This window comes from Castanea sativa, chromosome 8 (assembly GCF_040712315.1).
Source record: "Castanea sativa cultivar Marrone di Chiusa Pesio chromosome 8, ASM4071231v1".
Lineage (NCBI taxonomy): Eukaryota > Viridiplantae > Streptophyta > Magnoliopsida > Fagales > Fagaceae > Castanea > Castanea sativa.
In genome coordinates, this window is record NC_134020.1 from 5,596,405 (window position 1) to 5,606,234 (window position 9,830).

At 32.2% G+C, this 9,830-nt stretch overlaps 1 non-coding gene across 1 annotated transcript; it reads left to right on the forward strand.

Moving 5' to 3' along the window:
* The first annotated feature begins 6,837 nt into the window (after nt 1-6,837).
* On the forward strand, nt 6,838-6,944 carry LOC142608493 (small nucleolar RNA R71). The gene has a single exon (XR_012839522.1). It is a non-coding gene; the product is annotated as a small nucleolar RNA R71 (small nucleolar RNA).
* Nucleotides 6,945-9,830: the final 2,886 nt, after the last annotated feature.

The following is a 9,830-nucleotide window of genomic DNA, read 5'->3' on the forward strand; positions in this document are numbered from 1 at the left end:
CAACAGGAAATGATTCAGTGACCTTAGGCTATAAGTTGGTGAGCTTGCCACTGGGTACTCGAATCTAATGAAGACCGGTGATCCATGGTTACTACCACCACAAAATTGTTGAAAATCGATGTATACATTGTTGTTTGAATGGCACACACTATGATAGTTAGGGAAAGATTTTAAAAAGCAATACAAACAACAAATACCATAAACCAAAATATTGTACAACATCCCATCAAACATAAATAAACAAACAAACAACTATATGATGCAAGACCATGCAAAACAATGGTACACATTTGGTCACTTAAGTCTAATACGAAGCTTAGCCCTCGACATCCCCAATGGAGTCGCCACTGTGAGAGACCTCGCCAAGAAGTGCCTCTAAAAAAGAAAAGATATAAAGATAAAGATAAAGCTTAGGTCTACCAATCCAAAAAAAAAATAAAGATAAAGCTTAGGTCTACCAATCCAAAGACACTAAATTCGGAGGCTAGGTTACAGAATGGGAAGGTGTTAGGCACCTATTTCTCCTAGACAGAGTCTGGTATTCTAGACTCTTGTGACCAATGTATCATTTTTATGCATGACATGAATGATATGTTGAACACATGTTTAAAATTAAATCACATGAATCTATTTTATGAATGCATCCCCTTCTTTATTAAAAATTCAAATTTGTTTTTGTGAAGAAATAGCTCTGATGTGTAGAATGTGAATCGAGACTCATCCTTTTGTGAAAAGATCGAAAAAAGGTGTGCCTTATTGTCACCTGAATGGCATTGGTCCAAAGCCCAAAAGAGGCGAATTCGACACTTTCAAAGTGTCGAATGCTACTTTGGACGTTGAATGTACTTTCGTGTTTGGGTGCGTTTTTTCTAGAGTTTTTTGATCTGGTCTTTGTATCTAGACGTGTTTTCATCCTTAGTCTATGATTTTTTATCTCTTTTTTGGATAATTCAGACTTTTTTTAGGAACAATTATCTTGTGGATAAATCCCTTAAAATAAATCTTGATAAAGTTCAGATTATCTACAATTTATCCAATCATCCTTTTATTCCCATGCAAGCAATCGTATTTTAAACACTAATTATCAACCAATCACAAGATTATTCAATTAATTTTAATTGTTCAATCAATCAGAATTAATTTAAATTAATCGTGCATGGTTGACTCTACCTAGACACAATGCATATGGATCGTGCAAACTTGATCATGCGATATCTTTCGATTTGATGGTTCGATTTAGAAACCGAACACACCGTTGTGGCCGTTACAATCTCAAGATCATTTTTATGATATGCAATGAATAGACTGATGCATGCAATGCAAGAACAAATTGATACATGTGATGCAAGAACCAATTGATGCATGTGATGCAAGAACAAATTAATGCATGTAATGCAAGAATGATTTTTTGTGTACATGGATGGTCATTCCAGTCATCTTCCTTGATTAACTCATGGGTGCAAAATCAATTGTCTACATAAAGGTTCTCAAATTGCTAGAGGAACATAATAATACTAAATTTTCTTGATAGATTCTCCAAAGACAACTACAAAAAAAAGACTCATTTCACATGTCTTAATATTTTCAATATTTCCATGGTATATTTGAAAGGACAAAGTTTAGCTACAACCAATGGTGAATTTGTCAAAATTCACCTCTAATAAAAAGATATTAAGTAAGGTTATAGCCTAATTGCTGCGACTTAAATAATGCTCCCAAGTGCAGGATTGTCGCGAAGTAATAACTCAATAAGTCCGAGGTCGAATCCACAGAGAAAAAGGAATTGATTAGCAAACCACAAGAAAATAAAACTAAAATAATAAAGATTAATTGAAGAGATTTTTGATGGTTTAGGAAAGATAATTCAAATTGAGAGAAAATAACAACATATTAAGGCGCTAAGGTTTAGGGACCCACACATAACACATCTATTGGTAGTCTTAACAATATTTAGATTATAACTCAACTAAAATTCATACGAAGTATAATCTTTGTTGGATGATTTAACAATAAAAACTCAAGAATTAATTGTCTAAGGTAGTTTCATAAAATTGTTTGATTTTAGGCAAAACAAAACTAGTGAAATAGTTCACATGGAATATTAAGCAATAATGTTCCTAGAGTCTACGATAAAGCAAAGGATTATACAGAACTAAATACTTTTCTACATGAGTAATACAATCAAAAACATAAAAAAGAAAAGAAAAAGAAAGCATTAAAACCAATAAATAATTGTTAAGAACAGACCAATAAATAGTTGGGTTTCACCCCTTGCTTTAGCAAGATTTTCAGCAATCCATAACACAAATAAAACTCTAAAAAGTATAAAGAAACTTTAAGAAAACCTAAATTATGTTCTATGGCATATCTCCCTTGAATTTTTCCCTAAAGAACCTTTAAATAGGTTAAGTAATCCTATTAAAAATTGAATTCCCATTTGGAGAAAATACCAGGATAAAATCCCGTTTTTGGCCCATTTAACTTCAAAATTTAGACTTTTGGTAAACTACAAGTTGTAGCCCTTTATGTTAATTTTCCGACCCAACTTGAATCATCTCGATTGGACATCTGAGCCAAACGTTATGCTCCAAATGGTAATTGGTGCGCAGGCTGGAATCCTAATGCGAATTAGACTTGGATTTGGTGCAAATTTCATTTGATTCCTTTCTCCAATTGGGCTTGAATTTAATTGGGTTAGCCTTCATTGACTTCATCATGGCCCTTGTAATAGTAAAGTCCATTAGCTTTCTTCTTTGCACAAATTCACTTATTTAATTTTATTATCCTACGAAAGACAAATTAAATTAAGCACAAAATTCATTATTCAGCATTATTCCAAACCAACTATAAAATGCGTGAATTAACTCAAAATAAGTATAATAATTCTTTCTAATAATGATATAAATATGCAAAATTAAGCTACTATCACACTCCCCAACTAGCTCATTACTAGTCCCTAGCAATTTAAGCAACTCGAGACAAAGACACAAAATAACAAAACATTATTACTTTACTAGAAATAGTTAATCAAACGTCAAAACACTAACAATCACCAAAGATATTCAACATGCCATCAATACTCAGTGTGTGAATAGTTTAGCCAACACAAACACAACCTTAGTCTTAAGATAAAATATGGATTGAATTTCTATCCAAAGTAATGCATCAACTCAAATCTCACAGTTGTTAACACTCAACAAATAAAATCACTCCGAAAATTGTGTGATACTCTCAAACATATGTGAGCAGAACAATGTAGAACAAAGACTAATATCTCACATATAAATAAGATAAAGAACGGTGAAGCAAAATAAATGACATTTATAGTCTCATGAAAGGATGCCAAATACTAAGAATATTACACCATACACATTGATTAGTCATGTCAAGATCCAAACCATACCTTCCTTAAGATCAAATAGGACTTTCAATGGGACGTAATTTAGGGTAAAGAGGAGGAATTTAGAACAAAGGGTATCGGTAAAAATAAAAATTGTTCCCAAGACTAATTAGAGAGACAACTTCTTTTGAGTATATGACAATTGATTTATCCTCTCAAGTTCTTGAATATTGCACTTTCACTTTCTTTCTTTTTTCTTCAAAATTTCATCAACAAATTCATTCTCTATTTCTTCCTCTTTCACATTCCTTTTTCTTTTTCAACATTTTTCCTTTTTCCGTTTATGACTTTTATTTTTTGAGTGAGTCCTCCTTTTCTTCCAACTAATTCACCACAAATTTATTGCAATAAGACAATTTGATTGCTAACATTCTTAGAACACTTTAGGAAAGGGTTTGAGAAAGAATGGCTAAAATAATAGGCTCAAATGGGTGACTAGCGGTAATGTATCAAGAAAGAAAATAGTAAAGGCTCAAAATTAACAAAGATGGCCTAAAATCATCTTTTAAGGATTGGGATAGTTCTTCAAAATCCATCACTTTAACATATTCAAGTGTGGCATAAAATTGATGAATTCTTAGCATTCAACCAATTCAAAGAATAATGAGACTAAGCAGCAATAAACTTATGTGCTTCCAAATGAAAAATGTGATCAAAAGAAAATAACCCTCTAAAAAAATGAATGGCTCAAGAACTCACTTGGGTTATAGTCTCTACATTTTATTTTCAAGATTTTCAAAGTCATCTGTATCTCTCAACCAAGAAACTTGTTCATGTGGCTAAAGTGCATGTGCATACTAGTTGAGTATGAAAAAACAGTGGAATTCTTTATATAGAAGTAGCATAAAGAACTTTGACTTAAAACTATTACTAAAGCAACACTTTTTTTTTTCTTTTGAAAATTGGACTAAAAACAAAAAAACAAAAATAAAAATCACTAAAAATAACCCCAAAAAAAATTAACATAAAATAAAACCAAATGCAAATCATCTCAAGTTCCTCCCCACATCCTAAAACTTACATTGTCCTCAATGATAACAAGGAAAAACAATAAAGAGTAGAGATTATAGATAGTACCTTGAAGAGATAACATAAATGAACAAAAAAAAAAAAAAACTTGAACACCTACAAAAGGGGTTAGAAAACAAAATAACAAAAAAACAAATATATAACATACGACATAAACACTAATGCTAATTGCTTGGCAAGTCTTGATAAATGGGATCCTCCAAATTAATGGATTCCTCTTCTAGTGAAAAATTCTCAAGAAATGGCTTAAAGACATTGTCCATTCACCTTAAATATGTTACCATTCTTAGGATTTTCAATTTCTATGGCACCATGGGGGAAAACATTTTTTAACAGTGAAAGGTCCAATCCATCTAGATCTCAATTTTTCGAGGAACAAATGTAACCTAGAATTATACAAAAGAACTTTTTAAGATAGTTCAAAAGATTTCCTTAAAATTTGTTTGTCATGAAAAACCTTCATTCTTTCTTTAGAAATTCTAAAGTTCTCATATGCATCACGCTGAATTTCTTCAAACTCATTCAATTGTAATTTTCTTTATTATCAAATATGATTTATGTTCCAATTTCATAGGCAAGTAACAAGCTTTACCATAAACAAGTCTATAGGGAGACATGCCAAGAATATTTTTATAGGTAGTGTGGTACTTATGCTCCTGTTGGTGTTGATACTATAGGTATGGATCAACTGCAGGGTATTGATTTAACACCCAATCTCATAAGAAGCAAGCCCAGCAGGCCCTGCCTTAACCTGCCCCCAGATAGCCAGCCTTCACCAGGCTACTGGCATTGCTAAATGCTCCGCCACAAAGCAAGCTCTCTCAAATATGACAGATGCGGAAGTGACTACAGAAGTCGAAGGAAGAAAGTTGTTGGGCAACTGTATGCGCAAGGGTACATTATTAGTATTCTGGGACACCTGTAATCCGCGCAGGTGTGCTGCACCCCCCTGAGTGGACGAGAAAGAAAGGATTTATTGGAGCAACCCCCAGGTTCCAAACCCAGGAGTAAACTTTCTCGCATGAGCATTCAATACATGTATCAGTCCATGGAAGGGTGAAAGGGTCACCACTACTGAGGATTTCCCCCCTTATCTTAGATAGGCTGTCAAGGGTTCGTCGTGGTTCATTCAACCTCAAAGACCAATCTTTACGATTTGGGTTAACCGTCTTTTCCAAAATTTGTTTAATCTCCCTAGATGGTTTATCATTGTCCTTTAAATAATTCCTATAAGTACAAACCAATGGACTAAGTCCTTTTATGTTAGCCGTGTTTCTTCCTATGACACCGTTATGTTTACTCAAAAAATTTAATAACTCACATTCTTGCAAGGAGTAAAGTTTAGAAGATATTACCATAGGAAAACTCTCATTGGCTCCTATACAAGAATACTTGAGATCATTTGGCTGGGGCTTAAACTTCCATTTAGGTACTTGCTCACTAGATGGCAACAACTTTATCTCACAAGGTGGCAACTCCTCATTTCAATTTCCAATTGCTTGCTTCCAATTCCTGTGTAGATTCCAAGAGACAATGAATGTATGCAATTTCAGAATTCTCATCAAAATTCTAATGGATCTTAAAAACATGTTTTGTTGAATTGTTGTTGAACAAGTGTTTCAATTAAGTCAACTTCATGCACGTTCTCTTCATCCCTAGGTTGCTTACAAGTATTAAAAATATTAAGCTCAAGGGTCGTATTCCCAAATGATAATTTTAAGACTCCACTTCTACAATTTATCAATGCACTAGAAGTTGCAAGAAATGGGCATCTTAAAATCACAGATATTTGAGAATTAGCATTAGAAACATGATGCACGTCGAAAATAATAAAGTCAACAAGAAAATAAAATTTGTCCACTTAAAGTACCATGTGTAGGAGGTGCAGCCACATTATCATTCCTCCAACTAAAATTTGGGTGATTCCTCCACCCTAAATTGTATGTCTTTGAATAGGGGGAAGTATATGATTTTTTCACCATGTTCATAGTATTTGCTTGATCAACACCTCTATAAAAGCTGGAATTATAGAGCATTCATTGGTAGGGTGTTCCATGGTCTCACAAATTCTACAAACTTCATCAATTTTAGGCATAGTATTGACTCCATTGACTTTCCTTCATTCCATGGCTTCAAGCTCCCTATTTAGACTAGCCACCCTAGTACTAAGGTTATCATCTTCCCTAAGTTGGTACTTACCACCCCCAGAGGGGTTGGTGGATGATCTAGACCTATTTGAGGTATCAGTGGTCTCCCAAGATTAGGCATTCTCAGCTAAGAGATAAAAATAATCAAAAGCCTCATCAGGATCTTTATTCAAAAACTCTCCATTTCACATCATCTCTACAAATTGGTGCATCCTTGGAGTTAAACTTTCATAGAAAAAACTAATTATATGCCAAGTTTCATAGCCATGATGTGGACAAGCATTAAGCAAATCTTTAAATATTTCCCAACATTGATAAAATGTCTCATTATCTTTTTGTGAAAAATACATCATTTGTCTTTTAAGTGCATTAGTCCTATGAATTGGAAAAAATTTCCTTAAAAACTCAGTTTGCATCTCTTGCCAAGTACCAATTGATCTAGGTCTCAAAGAATTAAACCAAGTTTTTGCCTTGTCTTTAAGAGAAAAAGGGAACAACTTCAACCTAATGGTCTCTTCATTACATGATTGGTCATAGAAGGTAGAACATACCTCCTCAAATTCCTTAAAGTGTAGGTAAGGATTTTCAGAATCTAAGCCATGAAATTTAGGAAGTAATGAAATCACATCGGGCTTAAAATTAAAATTATTTGCATTAGTGGGAAAAATGATGCATGATAGTGCACTACTCCTAGTAAGTTGTAAATGATCCTTGAGAGTTCTAATGGGTTGGTGAGCACGGAAGTTTTCATTATTTAAATTATTCTCATCACCATGATTACTCTCTAAGTCCACCATGATATCAAGTGTGTGAGAATGTGTGAAAGAATTAGATAAATTTCCAAACAAATTATTAGACTCAATTCTAACCAAGTGATTATCACTATCACGACACCAAACACACATGAAAATTAAAGCAAGAAAGAAAAAGAAAATAAAAGAAAAGAAAAGAAATACCTTCAACAATAAAAAGAAGTAAAAATAAAAGAAAAACTCTATAAGAAAACTAAACTACTTAAAAAGAAAAGAGTTGGAGAGATATTACCAAATATGAGAAGAAATTTAATGTTGAAAACCTCTCCAAATGAAGTGGAACACTTCTCTAATTGTCTAATCCCCGGAAATGGCGTCAAAAACTTGCTACGACTTAAATAATGCTCACAAGTGCAGGATTGTCGTGAAGTAATAACTCGGTAAGTCCGAGGTCGAATCCATAGGGAAAATGGAATTGATTAGCAAACAACAAGAGAATAAAACTAAAATAATGAAGTTTGACTGGAGAGATTTTTTATGGTTTAGTAAAGGTAATTTAAATTGAGAGAAAATAACAATATATTAAGGCACTAAGGTTTAGGGATCCACACTCAACACATCTATTGATAGTCTTAACAATATTTAAATTATAACTCAACTAAAATTCATATGAAGGATAATCTTAGTTGGATGATTTAACAATAAAAAACAAGAATTAGTTGTCCAATGTACTTTCATGAAATATTTTGATTTTAAGCAAAACAAAACTAGTAAATTAGTTCACAGTGAATACTAAGCATTTAACGTGCCCTGTGTCTATGATAAATCAAAGGATTATAAAGAACTAAAAAATTTTCTAGATGAGTAAACAATCAAAAACATAAAACCATAAGCATTAAAACCAATAAATAATTGTTCAGAACATACCAATAAACGGTTGGGTTTCGCCCCTTGCTGGCAAGCCACAACACAAATAAAACTCTAAAAACTATAAAGAAACTTTAAGAAAACTTAAATTATGTTCTGGGGTAGATCTCCCCTAAATTAGGCTCTAAAGAGCCTTTAAATAGGTCAAGGAATCCTATTACAAGTTGAATTTCCGTTTGGAGAAAATCCCAGGTTTTTAGTCTTCACTTAACCGACATTTTCAGCCCATTTAACTTCAGAATTCGAACTTTTGGTAAACTACAAAGTTGTAGCCCTTTAAGTTAAATTTCCAGCCCAACTTTAATCATCTCAACTGGACATCTGAACTGAAAGTTATGCTCCATATACTAACTGGTGTGCAGTCTAGAATCCTAATCTGAATTGAATTTGGATTTGGTGCAATTTCCTTTGATTCCTTGCTCTAATTGGACTCGAATTTAATTGGGTTGGCCTTCTTTGACTTAATGATGGCCTTTGTAAAAGTAAAGTCCATTAGTTTTCTTCTTTGCCCAAATCCACTTATTTAATTTCATTATCCTACAAAAGACAAATTCACACACTAAAATTCAATTAAGCACAAAATTTATTATTAAGCATTATTCCAAAATCAACTATAAAATGCATAAATTAACTCAAAATAAGTATGATAATGCTTTCTAAGAATGATATAAATACTATTATCACTAAGGTTAAAACCAATTTTGTAGCTAAATTTTGTCCTATTTGAAAATAAGAATCCAAATGTTTAAACGTTCCTCCTTTTTTGTTTAGATAACACTTTAATAGTACAAATACACAATATATACAAATTTTAACTACAATACTTGAAAAAACTTAAAACAGCAACCTGATGCAACAAATATACAATTTCATAGAGGCTATAACACAAAAATGATACATATTAATTTTCATAAACTTAGAAGAGTAGGTGTTATCCGTCACATAAACACAAGTTGTACATTTCTTGTAAAAAAACTCAGTGTCATATCTATCATTGTGATAGCCACCCTCAGCTATATAGATTTTCGTCCATTTATATCTATTGTGTCATTGTTTTGTCATTGTAGCAGCCATCATTAACAATTTAACATCTATATATATATATATATATATAGTGAAACTAATAGTAACCAATTAATAAAAAAAATAAAACAGCTACATAAAGATGCTTGAATCCCAAACATACTAACTAAAAACCCACAGTTATTCATAATTTTGATTCCTACAATTTCTCAGTAACCAAACAAAATTCATTATTATTATTATTATTATATATAAAAAAAATTTTAAAAAAAAAACAAAGGAATGACAAAATGAGAGAGATGGGATGGAATTTAAATTTAAATTTAAACATCTTGTTTGGGCTACATTTTTTATGTTAATTTAAAATTTCCAAGATTCCTTGAATTTCATATAAAATGATGCTAGTCTCACATCAAGGAATTTAGAATTTTGAACATAATGTTGTAACAATGTACAAAAAAGAGAAAGGATGAGTATGAAGAAAGCCTTACCCTACATAATTAGCTAACATTACAATAACCTTATTGAGCTTGGCTGGAATGAAATTGAATT